A 15809-nucleotide genomic window follows, 5' to 3' on the forward strand; every position below is an offset into this window, starting at 1 on the left:
GAGTAGAGTTCCCTGTTCTGCATAGTATGTTCTCATTAGTTATCTATTTTATACATATTTTATACATAATGGGCTTCCCTTGTGGCTCAGCTGGTAAAGAATCTGCCTGCAATGCGGGAGACCTGGGTTCGATCCCTGAGTTGCTAAGATCCCCTGGAGAAGGGAAAGGCTACCCACTCCAGTATTCTGGCCTGGAGAATTTCATGCACTGTATAGTTCATGGGGTTGCAAAGAGTCAGACACGACTGAGAGACTTTCACTCCCTCACTTTTATATATCATAATGTATATATGTCAACCCCAATCTCCCAGTTCATCCCATCTACCCTCCTTTCCTCCTTGGTATTCATAGGTTTGTTTTCTATGTCTGTGTCTCTATTTCTGCTTTGTAAATAAGATCGTCTATACCATTTTTTTTTTTTCGGATTCCACATGTAGACATTAATATACGATATTTGTTTTTCTCTTTCTGACTTAGAAGTCAGGTTTTCTAGCTGACTCATTTACATGACCCACCCTGCCTAGTAGACATTTGAGTTTGCACTTCCTTGGTTCACATTCACCTTTCTCTTTCAGAAAGCTGGGCATTTCATTTTGTTAAGGCACAGGCTAGAATTTCCATTTTTTTTCCTACTTGTTGCATGTTTTGTTGTGTTCAAGGAAGAATGTTCTGAGAATTGTGTTTAGTTTAATATTTTTTGCAAGAGACCCTGGTCTTCCAGAGAGGCTGTGATAGGGAGCAGAGAGAATTCTTGCTGCATCCTCCTCTTGGCCCATAGAATTGAGTCCCCATCATGTCTGTGTGGGTAAACTCATTCACAGCACTTGGCTCCCAGGCTTGTCATTTGATCAGGCTCTCATCTGCATGTCAATGAGGCTTAAAGCCCATGGAAAGAATTAACTGGTCTTGGATGTTTATGCAGCTTTTCAGCAAAGGCAATTGAAAGCAAAGTTGCCCTGACTGAGTTGATTGTCTTGGAGCAAATATATAGTGAAGTAATCATGTTAATATTATGTGACTAGGGTTATATGATATTTTCAATGATCAGCCTAGTAGGAGTTTAAACATGAGCAAAAACACAAACTAATCAAAAACAGTAAATGAAACATCCCTTTTAAAGCAGATCAACTGGCCTTTTATTTATTTTTATACTCTTTTTTCAGAGTAAAGCATAGGACAAACTCAGGTTTCTTTGGAGTTTATGAACCATGTTTTCTATTTTCTATTGCATTTTAAAACCAACAATATTAATTTCCAGTTGTATTTCTTTTCTGTTAAGTCTAATTAAAGAAAACATGTTTGTTTTTCTAGGCACATTCCCAAATTTGCAAGTGCCAGGATACAAATTCTGGTTTTATGTTCCAAAGGAATGTTTAGGCTTTGAGATCATACTACTCTTTAGTAGAATAAAAGTTAGTGTGTGAGGAGGGTAGATGCATTCTTTGTTCAAGAGTTTAACCTCATACCATAGACGTTTCTAGAGTGGTAAGCGAATTCCATGCAAAGACTTGTCTGTTCCTTCTCCACAGGTTATATAAACACACAACAGATTCAACTCAGATTTAAAATCGTGTTTCAGAGGCCATAAATTTATTAGGTAAGACACCTCAAAATTTGTACATTCTCTTTTGTTTGTGTTAATGTTTCTCATTTGTAGGATGGCCTCCCCTAAAAAAAAAAAATCTCAAGAAAGCTTGATTTTCAAGTTCTTTCAAACTGAGAGATAGCCATGTAAGATCCTTCATGATTTTCCTTCTGAGTAAAGTTGAAGCAACTTTGTGCCAATACATAATGGTATAGAGCAGTGGTCCCCAACCTTTTTGGCAACAGGGGCCAGTTTTGTGGAAGACAGTTTTCCCATGGCTCAAGGGCCAGGGGTGGGGTGAGGAGAGGTGGTTCAAATGCATTACATTTATTATGCACTTTATTTCTATTATAATTATATCAGCTTTACCTCAGATCATCAAGCATTAGATCCTGGACACTGCAGACCCCCTGGTATAGAGTGAAGTCCTATTCTATAAAGTGATTAGGTTATAAACTTGGTGCGTGAGGCAGAAAATATGTCTAGTCACAATAACCCCTGAATGCCTGTTAAATTGCCCTTAAAATCCACCTTCCCATAAGCCCAGTGCTGTCAGTTTTTCCTCCAACATTGGAAACAGTGGTTTGTCTTTGCACATCAGATGATGTAGGGCCACATTATAGGGAAAAGTAACACTAGATCCTGCCTGACATGGTGGGATTCCCACAGCATGAAATGGAACCAAACCAATGGTTGGAACAGCCAATTTCCTATCTTGAGTCTCATGTTCATTTTCAGGCCCAGACTCGTTGAGGAGAATGGTGAGTAGAATTTCTCATGGTATGCCAATTGCCTTCCTTTCTTCCTCCCTCTCACTATAGAGCTGAATTTAAGTTAATGCCTATATACAATGATACCACTGTATCTGTGAGGCCCCTCTCGGGCTTTTTCTGTGTGTAACACACCAACAGACATGTCAGGGAAAATATGTTATCAATTCCAGGGTTAAACACTTGAAAACAATACAGTAATGAGAGGTTGAAGTGGTCTGAACCCCAACTCTCCTACTGGATAGCATATGATTATGGTTTAGAATAACTGGTTCTGAAGGTGGGTGGCATTTACGCATGTATAAATATATGTAGATTGTGTTTAATACTGTGCCAAAATGTATTTTGGCAACAATAGATGTTGTAAGAGTTGGCTTCCTTTTTAAAAGGTCATTACGCAGTTTATATGCCTAAAGTTCTTTCTGACTGGATTGGAATAATTGGGCATATTTTACTTACAATTTTATACACACACACACACACACAAACACACACACAGGCTTCCCGACATGTTGATAAGGGCTTTTATGGTTTGACTGCTTCTGAAGTTTGAGCACCATTTTTTTCTCGCACTGTTCGACAGTTCAAATGGCACTCCATCCCCAGTGGCTGGTGATACCGGGATTAGCTCTACAGTTCCCTTTCAAATCAACCTCCTTGATTTCTTGCTTTCCTTTCTCTCACACACATGCACTTTCACCACCAATCATGCATCACCAAGGCCGGTTGGCCCCACCCCCTGAGCACGCTAGAGTCTGGCCCTGGTGTGGTCCTAGCCAAGCCACTGCAGCATCAGGCCTGACTCTGGGTTCCCTCCTGAGTGCTGTTTCTATTCTTCCATTCTTGCAGTTTGGTCTCTAATCAGCAGCTTGTCTGATCTCATTAAATGTAAATCAGCTCGTGATACTCTCACTGGTCGGAACCATTCACTGGCTTCCCTCCACCATCAGAGTAAACTTCAGACTCCTTTCCATGGCCATAAAGTCATGAAACCCCCACCCCTCCACCTGCTTCTCAAACTTGGTCTCCACAAACTTGCTTGCTCCTATTCTCCTCCACATTAGCCTTCCCACTCTTTGCTTCTGTTGCATTCCCTCTCACTGGAGATCTTTTGCACTTGCCGTTCCCTCTACTTAGAATCCTCTTCCCCTACATTTTGTGTGCCTTGATGTCTTTTGTTAAGAAAAAGCCCTTTCTTGATCCACCGTAATTTAAAAAGTCCATCCTCTCCCCCAGTCATCCTCAGCCTGCTTTTTCTCTTTGTTGCTCTTACCCAAACCTGAAAATACTTCATATACTTGTTTGTTTATTGTCTGATTAATCCATTGGAATTGTGCTGTCCTGTTTGGTAGCCATTAGTCACATGTGGTTATTTAAATTTAAACATAACAGATTAAAATGAAATAAAGTCTAAAACTGAGTTCTTCAGTTGCCATGGCCATCTTACAGGTGCTCAGTGGATACTAGCTGCTTGTGGCTACCTCATCAGACAATGTACATTTAGAGCATTCCCATTATCTATATGTATACACAATGAAATACTACTCAACCATAAAAAAGGAATAAAATAATACCATTTGCAGCAACATGGATGGACCTAGAGATTATCATACTGAGTGAAGTAAGTCAGAGGAAAACAAATATCATATGATATCACCTATATGTGATATCTAAAAATATGATACAAAAGAACTTATTTATGAAAGAGACTCAGACATAGAAAACAAACTTTTGGTTCCCAAAGGAAGTAGACAGAGGAGGGATAAATTAGGAGTTTGAGATTAACAGATATATAGTACTATATATAAAATAGATAAACAAAAGAACCTATTGTATAACACAGGGAACTATATTTTAACAAATGAGTTTTCTTAGGGCAGTGAGCCTGTTCTTGCTTATTCACTGCTGAACGCTCAGTGGCTGTGTCTGACACATAATGCTCGATAAATGTGTGGCAGGAAGAAAGAAGAGAAGAAGGGAGAGGGAAGGAGGAAGGGAGAGAGGGAGGGAAGAAGGAGGGAAAGAAGAGCCTTGTATCTTTCAGGAAGAGATATCTTTATCACTTTAGTGTTTGTCTCCAGGCCTTCTGTATCCCAAAACAGGCTTAAATTTCAGGCTTACAAAATTTCTTTTTTATATATAAGGGAAGCCTTATATGCAATGGAATCCCTTCAAATTCCCCTGTGTTTGCCACCTTTTGTCTCTTCTTAGAGTCTCACTTTGGAGACTCCAGCCTACAAAGAGAGACATTATCAGACTTCCAGGAGAAACGCACATTTTTCCTGGTCTCTGTCTAGTATAATAAACCATTTTCCTTCCTTTATCTCTAGGATGTATGCACAATGTTTTTTTCTCTCAGGCTACAGTTCTCAAAAGTTAGAAATATGGAATGCGTGTACCTGCAGGTTATTTGTGTAACTTTTCTGAACTTACCTTGTGGAAACCATACTTCTGAGAGGTGTCTTGGCAATGTAAGAACTCGGCATCACACCGATTGGTGAGATGTTTAGCGTAAGGATTGTAGCTGAGTGTTGATTAAAAGCAGCACTTTCCTCCTGGCTTGCTTCAGAGCTAAGACCCTTATAAATTGTTGCTATGAACTTTTGAACTCAGAGAAACTTCTGGATGTATGTAATAAGACGTAAGGTGATCCAGAGCTAAGAATTTGTGTCTTCCTTGTAACAAATCACATCTATTAAAAATAAGTCTGATTCTTTGCTTTTTAAGATTTTGCTCTAACTTAATGTTTTAAAAATTATCTGAAACCTTTAAATACACTTTCTAAAGTGTTTTTTAAAGTTTTAGTTTTTAATATACAATTGTCTAGATAGGAAATGATGCCATATAGTTGATATAAAAATAAGAATGGTTTCAAAAACAGTACTTTGTCATTTTTGTTTTAAGACAGAGAAATCTATCATTTAAGCCCAGAATAATTTACTAAACTATGCTCTGAAGCCTAGATTCTAGTTAGATTTGAATTATCAAAATAATGTCACAGCGTTTAAATTTCTGAGTAGTTTCACATTGAATATTCTTTTGCCCTGAGTGACAACATGAGATGTTTAAATCTTAAACAGAACAAATACACTTTGCAGATTCTCTATGCCTTTCTTAACAAAGCTTACTGAATCAGTGAATACCTTTATTTAATAAGATCTTATGAGAGAAGTGTAATAGCTATTAGAAAGCCATATTAATTTAATTTTTTTTTTTGGAAAAAGGTAGAGCAGAATATGTCTTTAAAAGCCAAGTGCTCATCAGCCCATGAATCTGTAGTTTTAGAGATAAAGAGCTGGGTCTCTAGCATGTGTTGCTGTTATTTGTAGCCACACGTAATGGTGCCTTCAGCTTCTTAAGTGGAGGATCTGTGCTCATGGGATTCTTGGGTAATGACATGCTGCAACTTGGAGAACCTGCTGGATTTTGAGCACCTCTTTATGCAGTCAGAGTTGATTTTTTTGTACTTGTGGCCGGGCTCTTTCATGCAGAAGTGGGAAAACATTGTTCCAGCGAGCACCTGTAAACACTTTCCCACCATGCTTTTTGAATTTTAACATTTGATGTCAAATTGCTTTTGGCTGCTTGAGACCTAAATATTTAGTAACATAGCCAGCCTTCCCCTTCAAAAGAGTATCCCACAACAAGCAAATGCCTGGAAGTGCTTCAGCTGTCTATAGCAGCACCAGTTGAACAGAATTCCTGGAGCCTCTTGGAGCTCTGGACCTTCTGTCTTCTCATCAGGCTAGTTGTTCAGCCAGTCCCAGAAATTAACATTGCAAGTGTCTTTCTCATGAAGATTGGTAATGAATAGGGTTATATTAGAGAGTGAGCTGAAAACTACTGGTTCCCACCAACTCCAGCATTCCGGCCTCAAGGCCGGAACACAATCTCCTCAGGGCCTTAGGAATATTATTCACTGTAGATTATAATCCTTTCTCCAACAAGGACCTGCTTTGTAAACTAATAATTGGCACTTACCCCCATGTCTCAGTTTTCCTGTCTCTGAAACAGGGATGGTTATAACTACTTTGCAGGGTGGTTATAAGTTTTACAAGTTAGGCATGTGAACTGCCTGGCAGGTGGAAGCTGCTCAAAAACAGTACTGTCTCTTTAGCTTCATGAAATTCGTTAGCTGGAACTCTACTTGAAGAAGAGAAATGGCTTTTTGGATCCCTTTCACTTAGCACTTAAGTTTTATTTTGTAATATCTCCAAGTATTCTCATGAAAAAAAAGTATGATTATGTGTACCAGAGGCCCTTATTATCTGAGAATAATCAGGAGAGGAATAAAAGCCCGCTTAAAAAGTGAAGTCACTAAAAACTTGAACATGTTTTCATAGTAAATAGTAAAACACACAAACAAAATTCACATCATTCGAATCTCTCTTGAAAAATTAAATAGAAATTGTGGAAATAAGTGGATCTATGCCTCAGTCTGTATTTAATGAGACCTAGGTTAGATCTTTAGAATGAATTGCCTGTTAATTCTTTCAACAAAATTATACATTTATGTTACATGACATCCTTTATTTTGTGTTCGTCTTTGCAGTACATAATGATGGTCATTTTTGCAAAAAAAAAAAAAAAAAAAGTCCTTGTGCTTCATCAAGTTACCCAAAGCCTTATCTTTACCTTTTACTCATCAAATCATTCTCTTGTGAAACATCTGTTACACCATCATCCTTGTTGATGTGTTTCTGGAATTATTAACCCCTCTAACGTTTTTCCAGTGACCTGATGTGTATTTTAAGCAGTTACTCAACACAATTTCAGACTTCATGGATCCTGATCTTTGGCAAGCTTTGCAGTTTTGCTTCCAGTCCACTTGCATTGTATTCCTGTTGCATTGAAGGAGGGTTGGAAACATCCCACAGCCCGTGTGGGACTGGTTTCCACAGATGTTGATTAATGGATAGAGAGAGATGCTGCTTGTAAGCAGAGTGGGATGTTGAGGGCAGAGTGGCTAAAGCAGCCCATTCATGAATATTTTCATATTATGATGACTTTTCTATCCCTCTGTAACCTGGAAACTGTGGGAAGTTGAATAATCAGGCCTCCTTGAGTGGAGTTATTGTCATCCCTTGATGAAGAGCTCTCTCACTGACCTTAAGGGCCTCCGCATGATCTTGTTCAGCATGTTTGCTCATGCTGTCCCCTGGGTTTTCCAGATCAGCTTTTCCATCAGTATCATTTGATCTTCTACTTCCACATAATCAGTTTCAAATGACAGACCAGACGTAGAAGACGAGAGAAAGATCTTTCATGTTTCCTCAGCCCTATGTCAGCACAGTCAACTTCTAACCTTCTATAAAACTGGCTGGTAATGATTTTGAAAGGGTGACCCTTGTAATTTTCCAGCACTGAAGGATGGATACAGTTTGGGAACAATGGAAAATGGAGGGTAACATGTGTGAATGTTTTCAATTCCAGCTGCAGAATCCTGATTTCTTAATCATCACTGACCTTGATACATTGAGTAATTTTTTTTATTATCACTGGGGATATTGTAGTAGATCTGTAGTGAAAATAATAATAAAAGCAATAACAACTAATTTCTGTTGAGCACTGTTCTGAGGATCTTGCCTCTGTGATCTCATTAACTCTTTACAAAACCCTCAGAGTTACCATATGATCCAGCAATCTCACTCCTGGGAATATATCCAGATAAAACTCTAATGTGAAAGATACATGCACCCCAGTGTTCAGAGCAGCATTGTTTACAATAGCCAAGACATGTTAAGTAACCTAAATGTCCATGAATAGATGAGTGGATAAAGAAGATGTGGTGTATATGTGTATATATATATATATATATATATATATAGGACCATTACTCTGCCATAAAAAGAATGAAATAATGCAATTTGCAGCAACATGGATAGACCTAGAGATTATCATACTAAGATAAGTAAGTCAGGCAGAGAAAGACAGATATCATATGATATTATTTATATGTGGAATATTTTTAAAATGATACAAATGAACGTATTTATAAACCAAAAATAGACACACAGATTTCAAAAACAAATACAGATACCAAAGGGGAAAAGGGAAAGGATAAATGAGGGATTTAGGATTAACATATACACACTACTATCTACAGGTTCCCTGGTGGCTCAGATGGTAAAACATCTGCCCACAATGCGGGAGACCCAGGTTTGATCCCTGGGTTGGGAAGATCCTCTGGAGAAGAAAACGGCAACCCACTCCAGTACTCTCACCTGGAAATCCCATGGACAGAGGAGCGTGGTAGGCTACAGTCCATGGGGTCACAAAGAGTTGAACTACTATATACAAAACAGATAAACAACAAGGACTTACTGTATAGCATAGGGAACTATATTCAATATCTTGTAATAACCTATAATGGAAAAGAATCTGAAAAACGTGTATATATTCAGATACTTGTATATATATATCTAACTGAATCACTTTGCTGTATGTGGGCTAGGTGTGTGTTAGTCACTCAGTCGTGTCTGATTCTTTGCAACCCCATGGACTAGGCCCTTCTGTCCTTGGGATTCTCAAGGCCAGAATACTGGGGGTGGGTTGCCATTTCCTTCTCCAGGGGATCTTCCCAACCCAGGGATCGAACCTGGGTGTCCTGCATTGCAGGCAGATTCTTTACCATCTGAGCCACCAGGGAGGCCCTGTGTATCTGAAACTAACACAACATTGTATGTCAACAATACCTCAATTAAAAAAAAATTTTTTTTAAACCTCAGAGGTCAAATTCCTATTTACAGATGGAGATTTGAGTCTCTATCACTTACATGCCTGTGATCGTTGGATGATGGAGTAGAGATCTGTCAAGAGTGTGAGGTGAATATAAATGTCATTGTCCTCTGAGGTACAAGGATTACCACTATAAATCACCACAGGGGATATGTTGGAAATTCAGAAATCAGGGTATTTTTTGACCCCAGTAATGGAGCAGATGGTGGAGAGCCAGGTTTGTCCTCTGTGAAGCTCAAAGATGTGCAGGGAACTGCTGACTGAAGAGAACTGAAGTGAGTTAGAGCAGGGAAATTTTAAGGCTTATCAGTAGAAATGGAATGTGTAAAGTCAGAGAACTCATAGGAACGTATACTGGTTACCAAGTGCAGAATCAGCTTAAATGGGAGAGGAGGAAACTGGAGAATGTCGACATATGACTAGGTAATAAGGGAGCGAGCCAAGGACTCAATTGGAGCTTGACGAGTGAAGCAGCAGTCCAACTGAGGCTGAACTGAGCAAGAACCATGCTCAGAAGCCTTGGAAGTGCTCCCACCCACCCCACCCCACCCCCGCCATAATGATATAATGATAACAAAGGCATGCACATGAGTTGAATAATGTAGCAACTTGTGCTCCAACTATCTTCACCTTGGAGGATGGAGTTTGGAAAGTTTGATAAGGGTTTGAGTCACAGATGAACTATATGGTTGAGAGGAAAAGAAGTTATGTTTGAAACATTGAATTTCTAGGTACCATGGCTTCTCTTGTTTGTCTCCCTAACTTTGTTGCACTTACTGCCAACAGTTCAGGAAGTCACATATCCATGCTGTGTAGCCTGTTCTACCAGTTGTCATTGCTTCCCAGAAGGGACTCGGTGTGCAAGTGACAGAGTTCCTTCCCTGGGAGACTCTGTGGAAGGAGGCTGAGACTGACCAGGGCCCCGATGGTTGAAATTTGCTCCCTTCACCTCACCTGGAAGAGTCAAGCCCAGGAAAAGTGGAAATGAATGTGGAACTAGAAGTAAGCCTGAGTGTTTAAACTGAGGATCCAACATGACTTAAGTACAAAGGGGAAAAGGAAGAAAGAAAACATAATCCCTATTTGCCATAGCTCCTAGGATGGTGCAAGAAACTGGTGACGACTTGTAGTGCGTCTCTTGATTGATTTTAAATGATTTGAAGCTGAAAAATGTCCTAGAGCAACCCACCACTTTTAATTCATCTAAAAAAATAAGCATCTGTGTTCAACAACTTCTTGTTCAGATATTTGACATAGCTGTGAGACTTTTTTTTTTTAAATTGAAGTATAGTTGATTCACAATGTTGTATTAGTTTTTGGCGTATAGCAATAGTGGACCAAAACCTTTGACCTAATTTTTTATTAGACCCTTAAAGGAAAAGGAGGAAGAATATCAGACAAGTCCAGGTGTTACTGGATTTAGTAGTAGAAGCTGACCTTAGAAGAAGTAGAAAGTTGTGGTGGGTTAAGAAGTAAAAAGAGACATGAATGCAGATGCCCTTCTTGAGATGTTCAGATGAAAGGAGAGAAGAGATGGGATGGAATCCAAAGCTGGGATGGGGTTTTTTGATTATTATTTATTTGGCTGTGCTGGGTCTTAGTTGCGGCACGGGGCATCTTCCATCTTAGTTGCAGTTGTGAACTCTTAGTTGCAGTTGTGAACTCTTAGTTGCAGTATGTGGGATCTAGTTCCCTGACCAGGAATTGAACCTGGGTCCCTTGCATTGAGACCACAGCGTCTTAGCCACTGGACCACCAGGAAAGTCCCTGGGATGGGTTATATTTGTCGGGTTGGTGAGACTTGAGGATGTGTGTGGTCAGGTGCAAAAAGACAAGAGTGATGGGTTTAATCCTTAGACAACAGAGTAGAGATATAGACCAAGGGACTTAGGGCTGGAGTCAAGCCGGGAGAGGGTGGGGGGAGTTTTCCACAACTGCCTGCCAAGGAACTGAGCTTAGGCTTCAGAGACAGTGCATTTGGAATTCCAGCCTTTGGCAAAGAGCCATGTAGCACCTTCCACTTACAAGCAGAAAGCACCTCTATGACTGTCTTACGATTTTAAGAAATAAGTACTCACAAAAACTGGCAGTTATACAAGACTTTGTAGCCTTCAGACTGGGTTCATGATTTCATTTGACCTATGCTAACCTTATTACACACACCATACACACACCTCATATGCATACAAACATATGGGTATGCTTGTTTATATACACACTTATATACATACACATAGAACTATATATATTTCATTGTCTCTAAAAGAAAGTGAAAGTCACTCAGTCATGTCCTGCTCTTTGCAACACCATGGACTGTATAGTCCATGGAATTCTCCAGGCAGGAGTACTGGAGTGGGTAGCCATTCCCAACCCAGGGATTGAACGCAAGTCTCCTGCATTGAAAACAAATTCTTTGCCAGCTGAGCCACCAGAGAACACCAATATATAAGTGTTAGTGAAAGTCATTCACTAACTAACTGAATTCATTAACTAACTAAGTCAATTCACTGGCTCTTTGCAACCCCATGGACTGTAGCCTGCCAGGCTCCTCTATCCATGGGATTCTCCAGGCTACCCACTCCAGTATTCTGGCCTGGAGAATTCCATGGACTGTATAGTCCATGGGGTCACGAAGAGTCGGACACGACTGAGCGACTTTCATTGTCTCTGGGAAACCTTTATTAGGAATCTGAGGCTAAGAGCAGATATGACCTGACAAACCTTTCACAGTCTGTTCATGATTTAACCCAGGTCTTATAGCTTTGGATTCCTAGAGACAGACTTTGCCGTTCTCAGAGGCTGGCCTAGGGAGTGTCATGTGTAGGTTCCTAGGAACATGTTCGGATTCCCGCAGACAGACTTGGCCATTCTCACAGGCTGCCCCAGAGAGTAAAGTCCTGTGTAGGTACTGCCCGCTCCACTTTACTTCCTGCTTCTGCAGGCCTTTCAGCCTCAGACATGGGGGCCACTCTTCTCGGCCATGGCAGCTCCTCCCCTCCTAGCTTCCTACGTTCTGATGGGGAGGCTCCCCCAGATTCTGCCCACAAATCTTCCCCATCCTGGGCCCTTTCTTTCTACATGCAGCAGGAAAGACCCCCACCATGGTCCTCATTCCAGCAGACTGTTTCTTCACGGCCTGGTTCTCCAATTCTCTCAGCTTTCTCTGCTACCACATTTCTTTCAGCTTTGAATCCAGTATTTGTCCCCATTCCCACTCAAGGCCCTGCCCACCCCCTGCTCTGTGGAGCCCCGTAACCCTGGTGGGACTCATGATTCAGTCAGGCACAACTGAAACCAAGCAGGCAAGTTCCTCAGCTCTACTGAAGCTAGCAATTCCTTTTCAGTTACTGAGAGGATTTGAGGAGAGAACATATGCAGAGGGTCCAGCTCAGTGCCAGGCTTAATCAATCCGAGCTCCCTTTCCCCACCAGAGTGGCCTGGAGCTCTTACCCGCATTTCCCAGCACTTAGCACACTAATATAATTAGCAACATTAGTATATCTAAAAGGCAATTACCATTTAATTGCTCTGGCCCCAGCCAGCCTGAAGTTGCTCTCCAGTCACTTCCAATTTGGAGCTAGGGTGTTTTCAGTCTTACCCAGGCCAATCACAAAATCACTGCCTTGGAGAGAATTGAAACAACCTACAGGCAGCCATTGATTACGAGATAAAGGATTTGGTAATTTCCTCCATTTCGTTCTATATAAAAATGCACATATCAATTTGTTCCTGGCCACAGACAGCTTCAAGCAGCATCTCTCTGTGACTTAGTGGATTATCCTGCTTGGCAAGAGCAGCGCCACCCTCCAGAAGGTGTGCCCTTCCCCCATACTGATCGTCACAATAAATCAGTGCCCTCCTGTAGATCCAGACTTAGAATCAAGTTTCAGGCATCTCTTCTTAAAAGACATTGATTTGTATTACATACTCAATTTAAAGGAGTAAATGCCCTTCCCTCAGCCTGCAAGATTTGTTTATCTTAGCGCTACTGTGAGAACTTAATGCCCAAATGAAGGCAGCGTGTTTTATTTCTTTTACTCCCACCCGACATTGCATAAAGTTAACAGCAGCCTCTAATCATGAGGAACCCAAAGTAAATACTCTGAGATTTCGAATCCAGATCTTTACTATTAGAATCGCACATGTGCGTTTGAGGAAACCTAGATTGCCTTAAGCCACACGGAAAGCATTTACATCTGAGCCACTTTACATGTGATTGCAAGTTAAAGTAAATTCTAAATAACTTTAGCAGTTTGCGATTTGGAAAACAGCCTGGGCCATATAAATTCTCCTTTAGTTCTTTTTCTGTTAAATCTTATGCCAAAGTAAATCGAAGCTGTAGAGAACCTTTGAACTCCTCAGTTCTCAAATGACCTCAGTGAAGTTGGATTGGCAGAGCCAGTGTTTAGTTTCCAAAGGAAACAGCTTTTTTTTTTTTTCTTTCCTCCTTGAAATGTACACAGGACAGTTACCTTCCTTAAGGGAGGATGCAGTCCTTGGAGGAGGAGGATAATAGGTGGGCTTCCTGGGCCCCCTGCTCTGGGCCCTATTCCTGCCTCTCAGAAAGGGGCTTTCTGCCGTCAGCAGCTCATCACTGCAGTTCCGGGGGAGCCTTGGGGTTGGCACCCAGGTTTCTTAACACCTCTGCTTCACAAGTCAGTCAGCTTTGCTTTCCCCCTTCCCTTTCTCTTTCAAAAAGATCTGTTGAAAGTAAAAGGTCTGAGGTTCTGTGCCACCTCTTCCTGCTGGGTCTCCACGCTTCAGTTTCCCTTCCTGTGAATTGGAGATTAAAAATGGATCTGGCCACAGGGTTCTTCCCTTCTCTTGAGTGTTTTATTCTTGTACTCATGACCACACAGTTTATCACATTGTATTATTCATGATTTATTAGTTATTAGTAAATAATTTATTTAAATTTATTTTAAATAATAAATACGTGTGTGTGTGTATGTGTATATATAGTAGGTTTGAGTGTGTGTGTGCTAATTCGCTTCAGTCGTGTCCAATTCTTTGCGACCCCACGGACTGTAGCCCACCAGGTTCCTCTGTCCATGGGATTCTCCAGGCAATAATACTGGAGTGGGTTGCCATGCCTTTTTCCAAGGAATCTTCCCGACTGTGGGATCAAACCCACATCTCTAATGTCTTCTGCACTGGCAGGCAGGCAGGTTCTTTATCACTAGCACCACCTAGGAAGCCCCATTCATGTAATATAAACAATATATATTAACATAGCCTTAAACTTCAGTGTGTTCTTACAACTAGACCGCACACCTCTTGAAGGCAGGGACAGCGGCCTCCATTTCTGTGCATCACCCTTGGAGTCCAGTGCTGAGCTGGACACACAGTAGTTCTCGGTAGACGACCAAGTGAGCAGTCTTACAGAGGTGCCTCCTTAGCCATACTGTGCCATGGTTAACAAAAGCGTTATCCATCAGTCAAGACAACATTCACAAAGATCAGTTTTACTCCCCTTATATTTTAATGTGTGCTGTTTTTAATAGACACCCATCAAGATATATAAATAACCTTGAAGGGAAAAAATGACATTTATATTTTACACTTTTGCTGTGCTGCCAAGGAACATATTACATGTTTGCTAATCCTTTCAAAAACAAATGTTTATGTAAGCCTTTAGAGAAGGGGGTTTAAAAAACATTTTTACCCTTAGCCCTCAGCTCTGAGAGTATTTGCCATAAATTGTTACTATGTCAGCATATTTGAAAAATAGCATCACATAGACAATTTCTTAATTCCCTACTGCAAAATTACATCTTAAGGTGGCTGTATGTTGTCTGCTATTTAGGGTTGTTTTTCAAGAATCTACAGACTCACTCCAGGTGGTCATTGTGCCTCTGCTTAAATATGGTCAGGAATGGGGGCCTCTCTTCTGCTGGTACCAACCCTTTTCTCTTTCATGTAAGGCATCTTGAACTGGTGTACAGAATGTTTAAAGATCTTTAAACATTCAAGAGTGTAAATGATATTCAAGAGTGTAAATGCCCTTAATGTATGTTATTATTATTGAAGGAGAAGGGAGAAGACTGCTATCCAAAAAATCTACATGACTTGTGTATTATAAACCCAAGAAAACTCTTATCAAGAGGTGCATATTATGGGCTCTGTAGGTTGGGTATACCAATTGTAGATGATTAGGAAACTATCAAGAATCGTCAACAGAAAACCCCCAGTCTGACAGCACTGTGGAGAGGTGGTGGTTAAGAACCAGTGGTTTCAGAATCAGTCATACCTGACTTTGATTCCTGTATCTATTCATTACCAGCTTTGAGCAATTTGCTTTGCTCTCTGGTCTTTTACTTTCTCGTTAGTGAAATAAAAATGATATTAAGGATTAAATGAGATCACATTTATAAAGCAGAACACCAAAACAGTGTTTGGCCCAAATTTATGTTAAATGGCAACCAATATGAGCAGTATTATTGTGTTATTACTGTATTATTGTTATTATTATAAATTCAGAGGTGCCTGTTTGACTGCAGTTGACACTGAGGTAATGGGTATTTCTTAGGGAAGAAAAATGTGGTGTGGGGACTCTGAGTTGGCTACCTGTCTTAACAGCCAACTGGGGATAAGGAGTTTAATAGGAAGTGTCAGCCCCCAAGCTTACCTCCCTTGGGTGGAATTGTAAGGTCCAACTTTCCTACTTGTTAACACTGCTATAAACTGCTTACACATACCCTTATTGAAAGGGTTCA

At 40.5% G+C, this 15809-nt stretch overlaps 1 protein-coding gene across 7 annotated transcripts in view; it reads left to right on the forward strand.

Annotated features, from left to right (window-relative positions):
* LOC102397629 (synuclein alpha interacting protein) overlaps positions 1-15809 on the forward strand; it is a 165725-nt gene that overhangs the window by 48988 nt on the left and 100928 nt on the right. The window contains exon 1 of one of the 7 annotated variants that reach the window (XM_006059497.4): positions 375-1597. The exons of 5 other annotated variants lie outside the window; for them this stretch is intronic. The gene's annotated coding sequence lies outside the window, so the exon portion shown is untranslated. Of the gene's footprint in view, positions 1-374; positions 1598-9796; positions 10096-15809 lie in introns of those variants that run through there. One more of the 7 variants, XM_044947804.2, reaches the window with a different exon arrangement.

This window comes from Bubalus bubalis, chromosome 9 (genome assembly GCF_019923935.1).
Source record: "Bubalus bubalis isolate 160015118507 breed Murrah chromosome 9, NDDB_SH_1, whole genome shotgun sequence".
In the NCBI taxonomy this organism is placed as follows: Eukaryota; Metazoa; Chordata; class Mammalia; order Artiodactyla; family Bovidae; genus Bubalus; species Bubalus bubalis.